Consider the following 22,405-nt stretch of genomic DNA (forward strand, 5'->3'; position numbering starts at 1 on the left):
CAAAATGTGTCCAATAAGTGCCAAAAGGAAGGAAATATGGCTAGTGAGATCTCGTTTGTGTCTCAATTGTCTCAATTGTTATTAAAGGGAGATCAAAAATAAAAAATAAAAATAAAATCCAAAAAGGAGATGTTAGAAATTCAGAGATCTCAACGTCTCATTTTGTGCTCAGTGTGCACAATTTTTTTAAATCAAATTGTTCCAAATGTCTAATTTTTGCCTAAGTTTAAGAGAAACATCTTAGGAAAAGTAAACACCTTAATAAGGCATGACTGAAAAACCTGTTAAGTCTCCTGAGCAAAGAAAGAGCAAACTCTGAGCAACATAAATTTGTCTTTGGGTGGTTGCATTTGTATTTTTGTTAATAGTGCCCTGGGTATTGCGAGCATATGTCACTGCGTGCGTGTGTGTGTGTGTGTGTCTCTCTGGCAGCGCACACTTCCTGCAACAGTGGCTAGGGGGTGCATGTGGACAGAGGAAGCCACACTAATATATTCCTCACTGGCTGCTGTGAGCTGGTCACATGGGGAGCCAGTGCGAGTTTAAAAGTGCTTTGGTTTCCCTTCAGCCAGTGCAGTGTGAGCCTTTGCCTGAGACGCACACACATACACACACACTACACGCCTTTGCCTACAGAACAGCAACTTTCTGTACTGGAGCTTCTCTGATCTACCCAAACACGCGCGCACACTTTCACATCTGCGCGCAGCTATAGAGGACAAGACACAGGCATTAAGGAGCAGAGGAAGATAAGGCAAGAGACGGAAGCAAACGCTTTACTCTAAGTAAGTACCTTCATTCAATCTCTTCTTTATAAACTGACAGTCGTTTTTTTAATGTGTATGGTTTGTTGCATGAGATGCATTTGATTTTGTGCTTTGAGGGACATGCAAAGATGGGATTTTTTATATGGAGCTCTGTTTTGGAAGCTGTTGGGATCAACAAATGATTGGCAAATGTCACCTAATGGATTATTTCCTGGTTGAACCTGGTGTCACAGTGTTCACGTAGCCGCAGCGTCTCCCGGCTCTCCGCTGCCTGTTATGCACGTGTTAGAAGGATGCGAGCGAGTGTGTTAGACAGCCGCGCACCATGCGAGAAATGTGATTCACGCAGCCTCGCTCCGGGAAGAGGAGGCAAACAAAGTGGCCAGTTCGGCGGAGAGAGAGAGAGAGGCAGACGGGGGTGAGGATCAGGAGGAATGGGAGAGAAAGACGGTCGACCGAGTGAAAGTGGAGAGGCTTTGAAAAGCCCTGACACTAGGCAGACAATTAGCCCCGGCTTCTGTTATCTGTGGCTTTTCTGTAGCCGCTGCCCTGAAGGCGCGGGTCAAGGGAAGAGCTGACCCAGTGTCAACACTCCTGCATGGAAGCCATTATCAGGACCTGATTGATTAGTTTTAGCGGAAATCTCCTCATCTCCTCCTCCTTCTCCAGCTCGGGCTGCTGCTTTTTGTTCTTTGGCTTGGGTTGTATCTTGCCGGTTTCCTTGCCTTTACTTTCTTCATCTGTCTCTTGGACTTTCGTTGGGGGTGAAAACTCATGAAAACATGTCCGAGTCACATTTTTAAAAAAATGTTAAATATTTTGCATGAGGAAAATTTTATTTTATTTTATTTTAAATTGGCATGTTTAAAATTTAAAAACAATTCAAAGGTTTGATTTTTAATTTTGTTTCTGCAGTTTCTTTGGCTTTACTTTCATGGAAATTGTCATGTCACCATGAAAAAGGAAAATAAGTACAATTTCTAGTCACTTTCTTTTGATTGACCTGGACAGGTTCTTGACAGGTTTCATGAGAATCACCCTCATTCTGCATATCTACTGGTCTTTTTGACTTATTGGGATGCGACAAGCATTTATTGGTGGGCTAAAACTCTTTATCTGTAACACTGGGACATGCTGCGGGGGTAAACCTCTTTCTCTTTGGTTTTAAAGACTCTGCCCTCATCGCATTAGCCCAAAGGGGGGTCAGCTTAACTCTGGCAGGGTTGACACTGCCTTAATGACGCCCTGTTTCATGCCTTATTGAGAGCGGTGACTGAATGGCTGCCGGACACCTACTTTTCTTTCTAAATGAGGGTCTCTGCTTTCTCTGTGCAGTGTTTCAGTTCGTAAAGCCTTCACCGAAGGGGCTCTCGCTGTCATCTGAGCAGCCTGTAGCTTGGCACCTGGTTTTAGTTTGACTTTGTCCACACAAACGCAGTAAAAGAGCAACACGCGCCGGTCCGGGAGCTCGTGTGGATGTAAATAAAACGTCGCAGGCTCAATAAAAGAGCTAAAGTGCGGCGCACATGGTACGTTAGGCTTAATTAAATTAATACACTCCTATCGGCAGACGTCTTTGGGTCTGGAATCGCGGTAAGGATTCCTCTCGCGGGGTGTGATTCGAGACCCCATGCTTGCGTTTTTCGCTCTAATCTCTCCGTCCTGCCCCGGAGCCGTGTTTATGATTCAAACAGAAGAAAAGTAAAATAACACCAGCATAATATTTCCCTTAACATACTTACCCCTTGGATAAACATCCTTAAACAGATGTCAGAACGCAGGCTGATCACAGACAACGGGGGCTGCCGATGCTTTCTTCCCCAACATACACAAATTCTACAAATTAGAAGCTGGTGCTTGAGGAATCCGCCAGGAAAACGCTTCCCACTGCTCTCATTTTCAGAGCCAGGACCACACTGAGATGAAATAGTCTGTGATCTTCATAAACTGAGTTGTTAGAACTGTTGGTAATTTGCTGCTTATTCAATTAGGATTTGATTGATTTATTTATTTCATTTGGGTGCGAATTTGCAGCCCGTGTCTTTTATGCAGTAAATAAGGATTTTCGAGATGAGCAGTTATGTTATTTTCTTGACTCTTCCAATTTAGCCCTTCACTGAGCTAACTAATGTGATGTTGCCACCATTTGATATTGAGAATGTGAATGGCGCCCACCCCATGCGCTGTATTAGTATTCATTAAAATGCATTTAAATGCGAGAAGTCTTGTTTTGACTTCCACATGGGTCTTTATGCGGAAATGAATATTTATAGCACTTTTATACAGACAGAGAGAAAGAGACACTATGGAGTACATTTGCATTTCCTGATGGAAATACAGTAAAGCCTAGAGCTTATATTGGGTTTTACCAAGGGTATTTAAGGGTACAGTGTGTACAGTGTGTGACGCAAGTTTTGTCATCAGCAATGTATTGTGCGCAGACTTAATTTTTGGAATCAGTTTTTGCTCAGTTCACATTTGCGCCTTTAATTTTTTAATTCAAATAAAGGTCACACTTTAGTTTAAGGACCAGTTTTCACTATTAACTATGTATTTTGCCTCAATACATTTCTAATTTGCCACTTATTAATAGTTAGTAAGATAGTTGTTAAGTTTAGATATGGGGTATGGGATCTAAAGAGACAAAGATGAACATTTCTAGCACACATTTGTCAAGTGTCTATGTTGGTGCACGCTATCAGGAAGTCTATATGTAGAAAGGCTATTCGCTCAGCTGTACATATATAGACTAAGCATTCAGACCAAAACTGAAGTTTACTTTGCCTTAAAACTCTAGTGTTCACACAGGCAGCGATGTTCCGTATTTTTACCAGTAAAGCACCATTCACACATTAGTTTCAAAATACCGGTGAATTCTGTGAGATCATTTGTAAACATGGAGGTGTATACATGTTTTTGTTTGATGTTTTCATTTTTGTGTCAAACGTTCACATTCATGCAGCAGCTTTTGGCCCAGAGACTTTGTATTAGACAACGTCAGCCCAAACTACATAGTGCGGAGTAAATGCATTATTTGCGTCAAAATGTTATGATTGGAGCCAGAGTAGACGTCTTATGTCAGCGCATTCTGAACTCTTACATACTCATACCAGTAATCTCATTTTACATTCACACAGATCACATTACCAGTATTTTACTGGTATTTTTTACAACTACTCATACCTGTAGATTGCTAGAACAAATTTAAAAGTATTTTTGAAAAAAAAAAAACATGATTTCTTAACAGTAATTTGCAGGTAATTTGCCATTAAAGACTCTATGTGTGAAAGGGGCTAATGTCTTGTTTTCTGTTGGCTGTAAAGTAGAATGAAATCACAACATGACACAATCTTTACAATGTGAGGACCAATATGAACACAGTATGCAAATGCCATGATAATGTCAGCACAGCCAGTTACATTTTAAATGCTATTCATGTAAAAATAGTTTGCAAATCTAAGCCTGTAAAGATCTAGAAGAAAGTTTGAATTGAGTGGCTAAGCAATTCAGGTTGATAACAGAAAGATAATTATGATCATGAGTTCAGAACATAGCGCATATACATTTATTGTAATTATAAATGCGTCTTTGCACCTTGCTGCTCTGATTTAAATCTATTGTTTCTGCCAGGGTATGGAAATTATATGTTATAATATATGCTGTAGATGAATCCATCTGCATGCTGCATAGACACCCCATGTCTCAACTCATTTTCATGCCTGTAGGTGGGCTGAACACGTGTAGGGGTTGTAAATCCATCTATATGTTTGTTCATTGCCACCTTTGGGGTGCCAAGTCAACCTTAGATCAAAGTAAACCTACTCAGATGCATTGACTCCACCCAACCCTGATGCACCTCCCTCCCAAAGGAGTCTTCCAGATTTGCCTCTGCTTAAAAGTAATTAATCCCTAGACTACATTTTATTCTTCCATTTAACCCTGTCCACAAAGCGTCCTCTTTTACCCAATTGGGATAAATAGCTATCTGGATCATAACTAAACCCTGGTCCTCTTCCCATTCGGTGACAATGAAATTTCCACGGTGTGTTATGACACCAGATCCAGCTCCTCCATCCCAAACTCTATTTAAAGGCACATCTTGACCCGTGCCAAAGAAAACACAAGGTTATTTACAGGCTGAAGGCCATAAGATCGCCGACATGTCTTCGAAAGGTCAATGAGTTGACGCTTTTGCCGTCACCTTGGGGGTAAATTTGGTTTTGGAACCTTCAAGTGTCATTTACTGACCACCTCTATCGCTTTTGCACCTGTAGATAAAGATTTAAGCCAGGAAAGGCGGTCCAAGGTCAGGGCAAAAGGGTAACCCGTAGCTCTAGGCACTGTGCAAAAATACAGGACGACCAGAAAATAGTAACCCAGATAACAACTCTCGAATACCTCCAAGCAAAGAGCAACCCAGAAAAATGCTGGAGCTCTTCTCTGGCCACGTCGCAAGCTTTTAATCTATTAACTGCTGATCCTTAAACTCTAATCAATGCAGGCTTTTATATTTCCATTAAACGAGAAAGGGAAATGAATAAATAAATCATGCCGTCAGAGTGGCCAGCCTCCTTCACTTGGAAAAGCATCACAGAAGGACCTCTTCTTAGCGTGTGCATTGCAAATCGCGTTAGAGCTCTGGGGCAGAGTTATTTGCCCAATCTCCCTCCATCCCCTTGGCTTTTTTATGGCATGTCTGCATTATTAGTGCCACCGCTTTTGATAGCAGGCACACTCGGTTTTTTAAGGGAAGGGGGTTCGCAGAATTCGGACAAGGGGGGAGGCGTTGTGTTGACTGGGAAACGTTAATTGCATTAGCATTCCCCATTTGGCCTCTGATTGGAGTGGACTGGGGAAAATGCCAGGGTACATTTCTCTGTTTACGCCCCGGCATGGTCTACTATGAACCCTGGCGGATATTCAAGGCTGAGGGCCCCTGGACACGCCACATTTGTGGCGCCTTAGTCCTGAACATCCTGCACAAGCTGCTCAGTTCCTCTTGCGAATTCAACATCTTGGACACTTTCATAACCTGTTGATGGCATAAAGTCACAGCTTCTTGAAGATCAACATATTAGAATGATTTCTGAAGACTGGAGTAGTGATCACAGGAATAAATTACATTTTTACATACATTGCAATAGAACACAATTCATTTAAGTTGTAATAATATTTCATCATTTTATTACTGTATGTTTGAGTAAATGCAGCCTTGATGAGTGTAATAGACTTCTGTCAAATACTTTGACAGCAACATTTCCATCACATTCCATCATAACATGCTTTTGCTTTTACCGCCGACCATTACATACGGAACTACCGCACATTACATTTAGTTTCCTCCACAACAAGCTGGCAAATTGTGTTTTTAAAATGCAGCTCAAGTACCGCCATGCATCTTCACAATGAACAACACTATTAAACTGTCTTAATGGCGAGAAAAGACTGTTTAATATTGCATAAGTCTCCCCTTTCGCTCTGCAGCTATTCAATCGGCAAACCCGGGTGATTAGATATTGTGAAATCCGTTTAAAATAATCTTCCCGTCTTATTCTTAACTTAACATGCCAAGTTAACTTGTATTGTCACCTGCGAGCATGATTAGATTTAGAGTGTTTAAAAGGCTTTTAATTGAAATGGGGGGCTTTATTAAGAGTGCTGTGAAGCCCTGCAGGTGGACTCGATCTGCTCTGTAATCCTAGCAGTCTGGGTGTGATACGATTGTTTTCACTAAGCATACTGAATTAGCTCTGCTCCCTGCTGCCCACAGCTGCTAGTGCCGCCGTCCAGGAGCTGTTTTCTTCAAGAGAAATACTTTCATCTCATTAATGTGGCTTAATAGTTACGGCTGCTTTGGAAAATTGCATGAATTCCTTGAATGACCTTTTGACAGGGTCATGTCATAAAATATCTAATTTTCTTTAATATTTTGAGGTGAACAAGTTCACTGCACTGTGAGAACATACTCTAACTTTCAATAATAATACAATTAAAAAAAGTTAAAGGTACAGTAAAGTCAGTCACCCAGCCAATCAATCAATTTATTGACTGTTTTAAAGGGAAATAAAAACACGCAGTATGGTATTTATTTACGTATTTATTTAATTTGCTGTTTGCCTTGAAGTTCCATCATAATCATGTAATTGAATGTTCTTTTTTACTGAGAAATAAATATTCACAAATTTTGACATTCTGATTGCTCTAAAAGCAATGGATTTGGACACAAGTAATATCAATGCTCTCAAAATGCAACATATGGATGATATACAGTACTGTATATCTATCAATCAATCAATCCAAATTTACCAGTTTCATTTTATTTCATTTTATTTCATTGTATTTTATTTTATTTTATTATTTCTAAATATGCAACTGCAGTCACTAGGACTGTAATTAAATTAAATGTTCCCTTTTGTGAAAATGTGTAATCATTTTATAACTCTAGCAACTGCAGTTGCAACTTTAGCAATAACATATTACATTCAATTAAATAACTGAATTGTCCAACTTTAGTGACTGCAGTTGCAATTTTAGCAGTACTAAAATAAAATAAAATAAAATAGAATAAAATAAAATAAAATAATATAATGTTCCCTTTCATAAAAATGTAAAAAAAAAATAAAATAAAATAAAAAACTCTAATGACTGCAGTTGCAACTTTAGCAATAAAATAAAATAAAATAAAATAAAATAAAATAAAATAAATGTTCCCTTTCGGCAAAGTGTAATAATTTTTCAACTCTAGCAACTGCAGTAGCAACTTTACCAATGCAATAAAATAAATTAACAAAAATAAAATAAAATGTTCCCTTTCGGCAAAGTGTAATAATGTTGCAATTTTAGCAACTGCAGTTGCAACTTTAGCAGTTAAATAAAATAATGTTTGCTCTCATGAAAATGTAAGAATTTTCCAACTTTAGCGACTGCAGTTGCAACTTTAACAATAAAATTCAGAACTTTATTCAATAAAATAAATTACTGTTCCCTTTCATCAAAATGTAAACATTTTCCAACTCTAGCAACTTCAGTTACAATTTTAGCAATACGAAAATACAAACAAACAAACAAAAAACTAATAAAATGTAATAATTTTTCAACTCTAGCAACTGCAGTTGCAACTTTAGCAATGAAATAAAGTGAAAAAACAAACAAACCAAAAAACCATGCATGTTAATGTTCTGTCAGGTGGTAATTACAGATTAAGATTACAGTTTTTGCTGTTTGTTAAATAGTTCCGTCATAATCAGGTCATTTAATGTAAATGCTTGCAATATAAAGAAATTCTAATTGCCCTGAAAGCAATGGATTTTGACTTGTCAGGACTGAGATGAATCAATACCATCATAACACAACATATGGGTGATATACAGTGCTGCCGATGTGTTGGTCATGTAAGGACATCTCTGAGCGAGCCGGGTGTCCAGGTGGTTTAACTGCCTACTTAATGAGCCCCAAATGACTGTATCTCGTCACCAGATGGCAAATGTTAAAAGAAAGTCATTTACTTTGAGTCTGTCTTTGCTGCGTTTTTAGAAATAATTGGACTGTGATTACAGTGAAATGTCATGCTGAGTAGCCTGACATCATCAGCTGACGACAGTTTCAAAATGAGGACCCCCTGCCGTTTGCTTGTTAGGGGTTTATCTGACTAACATGGCTTCACTCGCTAAGCGTGATTTTTAAAAAGAAAAATGTCCACGTAAATTAATTTTAATATTGCATTTAAATGATGCATTACATAATATGCATTATTGACAGGATGCCATGATATACATCTTATATCTCATGTAATGTTGTGTGAAAAGGTTGTGTAAAAAAACAGACTCAAATGCAGATATGAAATATATTTAGCAAACAAAAATGTGTTTATATTTTTGATTCTTCAAAGTAGCTATTAGTTAATTTGTTTGTTCATTCAGATATTAATTTTGTAAAGAAATGCAGGCATATTTGTCTACAAAATTCATTTTAAACATTTAGACATAAGTTTTTAAATCAGAAGTTAAGACCAGAAAAAAAAAAAAAAACTCAAGTGTGTTCAAACTTCATTGAATGAAAATCTTTTATCTCCAAAAGAAGGTTTGTGTTTTGTAGGTTTAATGATTTGTAAAACCAGAAATTGGAATGTAAAATAAGTGAAGTTGAACATACAAATGAATTAATAAATAACAATGTGAAGAGAAATAATGTAAACTTCTCCAGGTTAAAAAATAAAATAAAAATCTTTAAACACTAAGCTAACTGAAAAATTATACTGATCAGTAAAAAAAATATTCTGAAACAAATAGAATAGAATAGAATAGAATAGAATGCTGAATAAAATAAATTAGAATAGAATAAAAGGCTGAAGAATAGAATAGAGGGCTGATTGATAGAATAGAATAGAATAGAATAGAATAGAATAGAATAGAATAGAATAGAATAGAACAGAATAGAATAGAATAGAATAGAATAGAATAGAACAGAATAGAATAGAATAGAATAGAATAGAATAGAAGGCTTAATAGTAGAATAGAATAGAAGGCTGAATAATAGAATAGAATATAAGGCTGGACAATAGAATAGAATAAAAAGAATTAAGGATAGAATAGAAGGCTGACAAAATATAACTAAAGGCTAAGTAATAGAGTAGAATAGAATAGAATAGAATAGAATAGAACATAAGACTGAATGGTAGAATATAATAGAATAGAGTAGAAGGCTGAATGGCAGAATAGAATAAAACAGCATAAATATGGAATAGAATAAAAGACTGAAAAATAGAATAGAATATAATGCTGAAGAATAGAATAGAAGGCTGAATGGTAAAATAGAATAGAACAAAATGTAATATAGAATAGTAGACTGAATAATTAAAATAGAATAGAAGACTGAATAATAGAACAATAGAATATATGAACGGAATTGAAGGCTGAGTAATAGAATAGAAGGCTGAAGAATATAATTGAATGCTGAGTAATAGAATAGAATAAAAGGTTGAGGAATAGAATTGAAGGCTGAGGAATAGAATAGAATAGAATAGAATAGAATAGAATAGAATAGAATAGAAGGCTGAGTGGTAGAATAAAATAAAACAAAATAGAATATAGAATAGAAGGCTTAGAATAGAATAAAATAGAATAGTAGGAAATAGAATAGAATAGAATAGAATATAAATGAATAATAAAATGGAATAGAAGACTGAATATTAGAATAGAAGGCTGGATAGTAGAGTAGAATAGAATATAAGGCTGAATAATAAAATGGAATTTAACACTGAATAATAGAATAGAAAGCTGAGTAATAGAATAGAACAGAAGGCTGAATAGTAGAATAGAGTAGAAGGCTAAGTGATAGAATAGAATAGAATAGAATCTGGATAGTAGAATAGAATAGAATGATATAGAAGGCTGAGTGGTAGAATGAAATAAAACAAAATAGAATATAGAATAGAAGGCTTAGAATAGAAAAAAAAGAATAGTAGGAAATAGAATAGAATAGAATTAAATAGAATAGAAATTAATAATAAAATAGAATAGAAGACTGAATATTAAAATAGAAGGCTGCAGAATAGAATTGAAGGCTGAGTAATAGAATAGAATAAAATATAATAGAAGGCTGAATAGTGGAATAGAATAGAATAGAATAGAATAGAATAGAATAGAATAGAATAGAATAGAATAGAATACAGGGCTTGCAGTTTATAAAATAAAATGTCGTCACATTTCATCCAAAATGTAATAATTTTGCAAATCCAGCAACTTTAGCAATAAAATAAAATAGTCCCCTTTCATCAAAATTGAATAATTTTACAGGTTTGAAACAAGAACAGAAGTGCAGCAAGATATATTTGGACTCATTGTTTTACATATGAAATATTTGAAGATTTTCTAAAGATCTTCTTGAGTGTTTCAGATGAGATCTGAAATGTTAATGCTAGATAAAAATGTAAAATTTTGTAAATATCAAAAAATGTTGCATTTTCTTTTTTCTTTTGCCCTTTTTCTCCCCCCCAAAAAAGAATGAATAAAAAAAAAGGCAAAAGTAGCTGGTCACTACTAAGATCAGTTTTTTATCATCCTTTAAAATAGTTATTGTGTCTTTCACTGTCTGTTTTCTATTGATTCTTAGCCTTTGCAGTGAACAAAATAAATGCTTATTTAGTGTTTGATTTGATCTTTATCACCATAATGAAGTAGGGCAGTATGATTGGAAGCAGTTAATCTGCTTAGAGAAACGGCCTCCTCTCCGTCTCTATAGTCATAATTATTCCTCCTTCACTCCATAGGGAGGCAGTCTCCTTAAGACTTTCATTAATTATGACACAAACCATAACTCTAAACTCTCCAAATAGTTTCCCCACGTATTCCTGCTGGTTTCTTATTTCCAGAAACGAGCAGCTTTTGACAAATGCTGAACTCAGGTGGCGCTGCGGATCTGGGCTGGATTTATAGCCGTCTTTCAAAACCTGCACTTGTCCTTTTTATGTCTCCCAAAATAATAAGACATCCTGATTAAGTAGCGAGTGGCGAAGATAGCGAGGAACAAATGCGCTAATGGTCGCTGAAAATAAAACAGTTGACAAGGCTGCATTAAAGCGCGTGTAATTTAAGCGCTTTGACAGCTTAGGTGCTGGTGTTGTGGAAAATATAACAGCATGTAATTTACCTGAGAGAGAGAGAGAGCAGCCAAGATTTAAACCCTGTGTAAACTGTCAGAATTGGATTTTAACAAAAGCTATCAGTCTTTGGCTGCGTTCGAAACCGCATACTCAATGAGTAGGTACTTAATTTCAATAAGTACTTACTTAACGCTAAAAGAGTACGTACTCTACAGCCAAATTTCGTTGAGTATGGATGTGATCTGCACGTCTTCCGCCATGTTGACGTTATCATGTGACCAACGACGTTATAACAAGTGCAACAACTTAATATAGCGTATAGCGACATATAGCGACAGGTTTAATTCATCTTTCTATAAATATTTTGGCACTAGATCATTTCCAGATCATACAAAGATGCACAAATGCAATACAAAAGCTGTCCTTTTAACAGCGCAGTGTCATTAGATCTCTGTATTAGAAGTAACAAAATTATCTAACTTTATATTAAATTTCAGATTTTACTTTTTTTCCCACAAATGCTGCTGTCACCTTTCCTTTCAGGTCCTGCTCTACCACAAAATATCTGCAACAAAGGCACAGAAATCAAGAATCAGAAAAGTGCTATAATAGCTCTGCTTAAAGTTTTATTTTTTATTAAATATTATTAATAAACTGCAACTTAAGGTTTAAAATATGTTTTATTGATGTCTGTAGTGTACTCACTCAAAGCCTTTGATGGCAGCACTGCTTTATCAGTCATTCTTCACCAGACAAGCATACTTGTCTCATCTGTCCCTGGAACATCCAGCCAAGATTCAGTTCCCTCTGATTCGTGTGCTCAGTACTACATTTATGAGGTAGCTGTTGTGTTAATTGTCTTTTTATCCAATTCAAATGCTCCTGAATTTATCAGCAGTACTAACAGACAAATGAAATAGATAACTCATGTTTACTTACTATATGAACATGTGTTTACATTACATTAATCTAAAGCAGTGTTGACAACAGAATTCTACATAAACTCACATAACGTCCATCACTCATTTAGATGTCTGTTTCGCGTTGTGATGTGCTCATCTAATTCTCTTAGAACATGTTCCTGTCAGTTGTTAAATAGACATTTAGTAATCATCTTTAAGATGTCTATGGTCGCTATACGTAATAAAATGTGTTTTACAGAGAAATCACAAATATACTTTAACGTTACTGTCTAATGTCTTGACACCTTATGCAAATCAGCAGTTTACGATACAGTAGCTCAACAAATACGATTTTAAGACAGGGAACCGTGTTTTATTTTGTAATACTCACATTTGTAAACACTCTCGTCGTGGTTCTCAATCACGTTCGATGATGACGTTTTGGCCTCCTGGGATTGAAAAGTGTGCATCAGATGAACACTTCAGAATCTGGGCTGAAGCAGTAGGACATCCGGGGATTTCTCGCCTACTCTTTTATGAATACTGAGGTTTCGAACGTACTTCTTTCTTCACGTACTCTTTTTTCCTACTATATAGTAGGTAAGTAGGCATATTCGAACGCACTTTAAGTAGACGTTCGCCCGAATCTCGCGAGAATTAGTCCACTCGCCTACTAATTCTCGCCTACTCTTTTATGAATACTGAAGATTCAAACATACTTATTCACTCGCCTACTGCTTTTTGCCTACTATATAGTATGGAAGTATGTGGTTTCGAACGCAGCGTTTGTCACCAGATAAAGACGCAAACATGACAGTCGCTGCCTTCAAGTCCTCATGGGAAGTTTGCACTTATAACACTAGAAATTGTAATTATGATTTAGCTGATTTTCTTAGAAATCTTTCTTTCTTTCTTTCTTTCTTTTCTAAATAAATAAAATAATTAATTCATAAATTATTGTTTTATTATATAAAACAATTTTATTTATATAAAAAATAATTAAATTAAATACGTACAATAAAATGAAATAAACCATTTTTACTTCCAGTTTGATTTGAGATTTGATTTAAAAACAAAACTCAAGCCATCTTTCACATTTATTTATTTGTTTATTTATTTATTGTTTGTTATTTATTGTTTTATTGCTTTATTTATTGCTTTACTTATTTATTTGCAGCTCTCCCAAAACACATTCACAAAATTTATGCCATCTGTCACGTTTATTCATTATTTATTTATTTATTTGTTTGTTTAATTGCTTTATTTATCGATTTATTGATTTTTTTTTATTATTTATTTACAGCTCTCACAAAACACACGTATGCCATCTGTCACATTTATTTATTTATTTATTGCTTTATTTATTGATTTATTGATTTATTAATTTATTTACATCTCCCACAAAACACATTAACAAAACGCATGCCATCTGTCACTTTTATTTATTTATTTATTGCTTTATTTATCGATTTATTGTTTATTTATTTACAGCTCTCACAAAACATTCACAAATGTCATGCCATCTGTCACTTTTATTTATTTATTTATTGTTTAATTGCTTTATTTATCAAGTTTTTTTTATTATTGTTTTATATATTCATTTACAGCTTCCACAAAACACATTCGCAAAACTTATGCAATCTGTCACATTTATTTATTTATTTGCTTACTTCAAGTTTGATTTGAGATTTGATTTAAAAAGATTTTTCACAAAGACTCTCACAATTTTTTCAAACCATCTCTCACATTTATTTATTTATTGTTTTATTGCTTTATTTATTGATTTATTTATTTATTTAAAGCTCTTCCAAAACACATTAACAAAATTTATGCCATCTGTCACATTTATTCATTCATTATTTATTTATTTGTTTGTTTATTGTTTAATTGCTTTATTTATTGATTTTTAATTATGTATTTACAGCTCTCACAAAACGCATGACATCTGTCACATTTATTTATTTATTGCTTTATTTATTGATTTATTGTTTTATTAATTTATTTACAGCTCCCACAAAACAATACCATACGCATACGCATACCATCTGTCACTTTTATTTATTGATGTATTGCTTTATTTATCGATTTATTGTTTATTTATTTACAGCTCTCACAAAACATTCACAAAACTCATGCCATCTGTCACTTTTATTTATTTATTGTTTAATTGCTTTATTTATCGAGTTTTTTATTATTGTTTTATTTATTTATTTACAGCTCCCACAAAACACATTCGCAAAACTTATGCAGTCACATTTATTTATGTATTTATTGCTTTATTTATCGATTTATTGTTTTATGTATTGCTTCATTTGTTTATTTATTTATTTACAGCTCTCACAAAACACATTCACAAAATTCATGCCATCTTTCACATTTATTTATTTTAATTCTGTATTTATTTATTTACAACCAGTATCACAGCTCTCACAAAATGCATTTACATTTATTATTATTATTAATTTTTATTTATCTATTATTATTTACAGTAAATGTTACAGCTCTCACAAAACACAATCACATAAACCATGCCATTTTTCTTATTTATTTATTTAAAACCAATGTTACAGCACTCACAAAACATTAAAAAACTCCAAAACTCAAAAAATGCCATCTTATTTATTTATGTATTTATTTATTTATTTACAACCAATGTTACTCACAAAATGCATTCACAAAACTCTTTCAAATTTGTTAGTTAGTTTATTTATTTTCATTTTTATTTACAACCAATGTTACAGCTTTCATAAAACACGTCAACTTTATTTATTTATTTATTTATTTATTTGTTTATTTACGTATTTATCTATTTATTTATTTATTATCGTTGTTGTTTTTATTTATTTTATTTTATTTTACTTTCCTTTACTTTTTATATATATTTTGTTATCCTTTACAATCAAGTACATACATACTGAATAAAAGTTTATCACACTCAGAACTGTCTTGATTTTCAGTAAAAAGGCTTAGAAATAAACTATACTTAAATAAAGACTTAATAAAATATAAGTTTATTTCTCTTTAAACCTCACACAGTTTCTTCCTTCCTTCCTTTCTAGTATATCTTCCCCAAAACAAAACACTAAATGTGCACCAACTTAACAACCATTAACATCCACAATTAAATCTCGTGTAATACCCGCACCAATTTGCTTTAGAAATGGTTGTTTTATTGATACGTCCTACGGGTTTTGGTCTTAAAAGAAAATCCTGGTTTTCCATCTGATAATTACAACATTTCAATGCCGTTCATGTTCATTCATCTCATAAAAATGATCGTTCCAACACGACTTGCCCGCAGCAAGAGTCTGGCCATTCAGAGCTAGTGAAAAATGGACCTTGATGTGAAATGCCACACAAATATATAAACAAGGAATCACACTAATGCTGCGGGAACAGTTGGCTAGTGCGCTACATTTGAAAAACCTGTAGTAACTTAATTGGCAAGAGCTTGATTTTCCCCACTCAACGTCTTGGGCTCTCAGGTAATCAAGCGTACATTCAACACATGCAAGTTATGATGCAAAAGTGATTAGACTAATTAAGACTAACAACTGTCCTATCAAAGATGTTTTTTTCTTCCAGTCCCTCGGCTGATTTGTTAAGGTAATGCTCGTGTGGGCTGTGTTTCAAAACGTAGTTTGCTACCTACACAGGTAGCATTTAAAGTCACCGTAGGTACACATCCAATGCGAAGGCTGTTTCAAAAGGTAGGCAGCAGTCCATGTTTTTAAACAGACTTTACAGGAGAGTAAGTCAAAAGAGCGCATGTGGGAAGATGATGATTAGATCAGTCTACAAATTAGAATTAGAATGCAAGATGCATCCCACATGATGTTTGTCCAATTTGCATTGCTTAAAAATCATGAAAACAGCTGTTCTCAATCAGATTTTGAGTTAAAAATAATGATGATTAAAGTTTTATTTTACAGGTTATTTTGGAAGTTTGTTTTTTTTGTTTGTTTTTTTTTTTGGAGGGGGGGGGGGGGTCTTTAAAGTGTGTGGCTTATTTTATTATATATATACAGTCAAGCCCGAAATTATTCATACCCCTGGCAAATTCTGACTTAAAGTTACTTTTATTCAACTAGCAAGTTTTTTTGACCGGAAATGACACAGGCTTTTCCCAAAAGATAATAAGACGATGTGCAAGAAGCATCATTGTGAAAAAAATAAATAAAATACAAATAAAATTCTCAGCTTTTATTTATATTTGAACAAAAAGTGGCATATCCAAATTTATTCATACCCTTTGCAAACTGTCAAAGTCTATGGGAAAATCCAAAGTTCTATACCATTCCAAATAGTCCAAGCTGTTCTAAAGCATCCTAATTACCCTGATTCATTGGGAACAGCTGTTTTAATCAACTCAACAGGTGCAAGACAGAAGCTCTCTGCTGTTGGTTTGTGGACAGTCATGGCTAAGACAAAGGAGCTCACTGAGGACCTGCGGCTGCGCATTGTGGCTGCTCACAAGTCAGGAAAGGGCTATAAGACCATATCTAAATGTTTAGAAGTTCCAGTGGCTACAGTGCAAAGTATTATTAAAAATACAAGACGTTCCACACTGTGGAAAAATCTCAGAGGACGTGGTTTGAAGCCAAAAGTGACACCTGTGCTGGCCAGGAGGATAGTGAGAGAGGTAAAAAAGAATCCAAGGATCACCACCAAGAGGAAGACTTCAGTAATGATGCTGATAATTCAGCTTTGATAACAGGAATTAAATACATTTTGCAATATGTTCAAATGGAAAACAGTTATTTTAAATTGTAGTAATATTTCACAATATTACAGTTTTTACTTTATTTTTGATCAAATAAAATCAACATTAATGAGCATTAGAGATGTCCTTCAAATACAAAAAAATCTATAATTCCTTGTAATAATCCAATAGAGCAAAAATCCATTGATGGAAAAAAAAAAAAATGTAGACTCATACTTAATTTAGTACAAAGTACAAGTAAAACAGGTAAATTCCTCCCAAAAATCACATTTTTTTCTCAATTTGCAGGAACTACACTGTCACATTAGAAATCATTCTAATACACTTGATTATTTATATATTATTTAAAATATAAATATTTTGTAACAATATAAATATTTTATGACCATATAAAAGTTTGTGGTCAGTACATTTTTCATTCTTTATACATATATTACGCTGCAGTGCTGGTTGATGAGACGGGAGACGGAAATCCAATGACAAATCTCTTTAATATAATTCAAGAACAAACACGGGAAAGTCCACACACATAAACTATATCACCATTGATGACCGACAGGGAACTGAGAACAGAGACAGACTTATAAAGGGAACTAACCATTAAACTCAGGTGACTGGGATACAACAATAACGAGGGCTAAACCAAATGATAACAAACTGACAGGGGGAGACAAAGGGAGAAACCAAATCAGAAACAGTGCAAAAACAAGGCAGACAAGGATACATGTAACATTACTACCCCCTCCCGGTAGGCGCGTCCCGCGCCGTGACAATACTACCGGGGAGGGAGGGCGGGCGCCCTGGAGGCTGATACGGGACCAGGATAACATAGACAGGGAGAGCCTCCAGGGCGGATCAGGGAGACAAGGCGGGTCAGGGGAATCAAGAGACCATGGTCGGGCAGATAGTTCAGGTGGCCATGGCGGGTCAGGAGGCCATGGCCGGACAGACAGTTCACGTGGCCATGGCGGGTCAGGAGGCCATGGCCGGACAGACAGTTCACGTGGCCATGGCGGATCAGAGGGGTAGCCCCCCCCCCACCCAAAAAAAAATTTTTCTTGGGACAATACAGGGCGTAGCCTGCCCAAGGGATCATGGGAGAGCATGCTGGAGGAGGCACCGGCTCTGGAGGGCGTGCAGGAGAGAGCTCCGGCTCTGGAGGGTGCGCAGGAGAGAGCTCCGGCTCTGGAGGAGCGGACACTGGAGGGCGCTCTGATGGAGCAGGCTCTGGAGGCACAGATACTGAAAGGTTGGGTGGAACCAGCGGAAGTTCAGGAAGGCTGGGCGGAACTAGCGGAGATCCAGGAGAGAGGATTGGGGCCGTAAACTCCATTGGGAGTGCCATGTCCATAATGTTAATAATCTCCATCTTGCCCGGAGCCTCAGGTTTGGCGGTCATTTTGGCTGGGAACTCAGGAATTAAGGCCATCTCGGCCAGGAACTCAGGAATGGAGGCCATCTCGGCCGGAAATTCAGGAACGGCGGCCATCTCGGCTGGGAAATCAGGAACAGAGGCCATCTTGCATACTGACTCGGGCGTTGCAGCCATCTTGCATACTGACTCGGGCGTTGCAGCCATCTTGCATACTGACTCGGGCGTTGCAGCCATCTTGCATACTGACTCGGGTGTTGCAGCCATCTTGCATACTGACTCGGGCGTTGCAGCCATCTTGCGTGAAGACTCGGGCATTGCAGCCATCTTGCGTGCAGACTCGGGCATTGCAGCCATCTTGCGTGCAGACTCGGGCATTGCAGCCATCTTGCGTGCAGACTCGGGCATTGCAGCCATCTTGCGTGCAGACTCGGGCATTGCAGCCATCTTGCGTGCAGACTCGGGCATTGCAGCCATCTTGAGTGTAGGTGCTGGCGTGGCGGCGGCCATCTTAGGGGTAGACGCTGTTGTGGCGGTGACCATCTTGCGTGCAGACACCGGCGTGGCGGCAGCCATCTTGCGTCCAGACTCGGGCGTTGCCGCCCTCTCACATGCAGACTTAGTCGTTGCAGCCATCTTGCTTGCAGACTCGGGCTTTCCAGCCATCTTAAGTGCAGACTCGGGCGTTGCTGCCATCTTGCATGTAGGCTCGGACATTGCGGCCAGCGGGATAGTGCTGAGGGCAGCCACGGAGCTTTGGAGTGTGACAGGGCGTTTGGGGCGCGGCAGGTGGTCTGAGCAGTTGACGAGGTATGTGGAGAACACCGGCTTTGGATGAGCTGGCGCGATGCGACGTGCATCTGAGAGGACTGGACAAGGATCAGGACTGTCATTATCGATTTCAGTGAGCTCAAAATTAGAGCCGTTCAAATGTAGAATAACGTTGACAAATTCTACAAATGGAAGATCATGAACAGATATATCGCAACGGATAGTATCCTTGTCCAGCCCCAACAGAAACATGACGCTGATTGAGGCGTCGGGCCAGCTCATCTAATGATACAGCTCGGTAAATTCAGCCACATACCTCTCCAACTCCCGACCACCCTGCCGCAAACTCCACAGCCGTTCCTCAGCACTCACTTTTGGGTCGGTCATTCTGTTACGCTGCAGTGCTGGTTGATGAGACGGGAGACGGAAATCCAATGACAAATATCTTTAATATAATTCTTCAAGAACAAACACGGGAAAGTCCACACACATAAACTATATCAACATTAATGACCGACAGGGAACTGAGAACAGAGACAGACTTATAAAGGGAACTAATCATTAGACTCAGGTGACTGGGATACAACAATAACGAGGGCTAAACCAAATTATAACAAACTGACAGGGGGAGACAAAGGGAGAAACCAAATCAGAAACAGTGCAAAACCAAGGCAGACAAGGACACATGTAACAATACATAGGAACCAGTGATTTTTTTTTTCTTTTTAGAATTATTTAATAATAATAATAATAATAATAATAATAATAATAATAATAAAAGTTAAAGATAACATTTATTTAAAATAGAAACATTTAGTAACATATTTTGGAACCATATAAAAGTTTGTGGTCAGTAAATTTTAATTCTTTTTTTATTTTTGAAAAATTAATACTTTTATTCACTAAGGATGTGTTACATTGATAAGTGATAGCAAAGACTTATATTGTTAGGAAAAGGTTTCTATTTTGAATAAATACTATTATTTTCATTAAAAAAAAGAAAAGAAACACAGGTTCCAAAAAAACAAACAAAAAAAAGTAATAATTCATCATATTAGAATGATTTCTGAAGGATCACATGACACTGAAGACTGGAGTAATGATGCTGAAAATGCAGCTTTGCATCACAGGAATAAACTATATTTTAAAAATATATTAAAATAGAAAACCATGATTATAAACTGTAATAATATTTCACAATATTACAGATTTTTTTCCTGTATTTTTAAGTAAATGCAATCTTGATAAGCATAAGAGACTGACTCTTCCTGATCCCAAACTTTTGATCAACAGTGTATGTATTTATATGTTTACAGTATTAGTGATAACTCTTACTGAAGTCAACTGAGAGTCAAATATTAAGTACATGTTGTTTTCTATGCTCCAAATCAGTCACTTACTGTATACGATTCAGTTAGAATGTTGCCTATGTAGTCTCACAAATATAACTCGTATTGTGCTAAGCTGTCATGTTAATATGCTTTTTTGCCACTTGGATTGTCTTTGACACGCGATACACCTGTCAGAAGCATTACTCCAAAGCATCACCGCTTCACTACCAAAATCAGCTTAAAAAAACAAAGTTGAGGGCATGTAAATGCCAAGTTTGTCCTAGTTAACATTAAGGCGGGACGTTACTACACAACGCTGCTCTTAGCATGGAGGATGAGAGACGGAGGAGGTGCAGACAGGGGAATTTGCACTTAAGCTTGCTTCACCTCCAGGGTGCTGGAGAGACATCAATATGCTTTTGAAGATGGGATTGAGGGATTTTGTGACACAGATTTGTTTGATAGCAAATTCTGGTGCATGGTCTAATCAGATGGATAAACCTACAGCTGTTGAAATATGCTTTGCAGATTGCTTTTCGTAGATATAGATGATATAGAGTTTGTACACCTAAGCACTCGATCAGTATGTGAATCGGATTGAAATGCCTTTATACCGGACAATCTGCGTTCATTTGGATTAAATCCAGAGCGCAATTATGTGCTCTTAAATACTGGATGATATACGGAGCGCTTGGCAACCCTAATTACAACCTTAAACTTAAACATGAATTGCTGCTTACTTTAGCTCACCCTGACAATCCATCTAGTCTCGCTCGCGAAACCTCAATCTCCATTTCCTCTGCTGCCGTGTCAAAGAGGAAGCTTTGAACCTCAATTGCGTCTAATGCAGGAACCTTGCATTACCGACGGCAAGCCAAACCTGTTTATCGCTTTCCACATCACACGTGAACTCTTGAAGCAGGGTTAGATGTTCTCAGCAGAGCAGGAGGCAGCGCTGACAAACTATGATAAATTAGTTGTTTACTGACATTTTATGCTGGCTGAGGATGGGGCTTGGGGAGGAGATGTGTGTTAATGAGAAGAAAATAAGTCAGGGAGATATGCTCACATTGATAAGACGAAGTCAAAAGAGTGCAAGCAGGAAAAAGACCATGATTAGGTCACACCAAACTGGAATATGCATGACGCATCCTATGTGATGTTTATTCATGCGATGCTTGTCTGGTCCTAGATTGCATCTGATTTTACAATTAATGGCTCAGTCAGTAAAATGGATGTCATTTTCAGTTTTATTAGATAATTATAAAAGGATGATTTTAGACATATTAAATAAACAATGCGTTTAAAGCAGTAGTTCACCCAAAAATTAACATTTTGTCATTTACTCACCCTCTAGTTATTGTTTTAGTTATCTAATTATTTTTGGCTGAATTATCACTTTAAGTTGTAATAAATTAAGTAAAGATTTCAATTTTATGACTAGAATAAAGTTTTGTGTATTTTGAACATTTTTAATATTTTGCAATCAAAAATGTGACGTGAATTTAGCATTTAATAGCCTTTTGCTAATTTCTATGACAAAAAATAAATAAATAAAATTAATTAATATTGTTTTGGAGTTTGCTTATGTAATTTACTTGTGTAATAATTATTTGATATTGCATGAAAATGCTATTAAAAATGTGATGGTAACAGGACTGATGCATAAAATTATGCCAGATCCTTTTAATAAAAATAATAATAATATTAGTGTCATTATAATTAGTGTTATATTTGTATTGTTTAAAGCATTTATACAGTTATTTTTGTTGCAACAATTGGGTATAACTTTACTCGGAAAATATTTGTAAGTGATTTTTATTATGTTTTCATTATATAGCATGGTCATTTTTTTTTTATTTAATTTAATTTTTCTTTTTTATTATTATTTTATTTTATTTTATTATTATTTTTTTTTATTTTACAAGACATGGTTGAT

The 22,405-nt window shown here is 36.1% G+C and overlaps 1 protein-coding gene across 1 annotated transcript in view; it reads left to right on the forward strand.

Annotated features, from left to right (window-relative positions):
* Positions 1 to 553: 553 nt before the first annotated feature.
* Positions 554 to 22,405, forward strand: part of cntfr (ciliary neurotrophic factor receptor) — a 224,117-nt gene continuing 202,265 nt past the window's right edge. Inside the window, exon 1 of the mRNA XM_073829745.1 lies at positions 554 to 785. The gene's annotated coding sequence lies outside the window, so the exon portion shown is untranslated. The remainder of the gene's footprint in view (positions 786 to 22,405) is intronic.

This window comes from Garra rufa, chromosome 23 (assembly GCF_049309525.1).
Source record: "Garra rufa chromosome 23, GarRuf1.0, whole genome shotgun sequence".
NCBI lineage: Eukaryota > Metazoa > Chordata > Actinopteri > Cypriniformes > Cyprinidae > Garra > Garra rufa.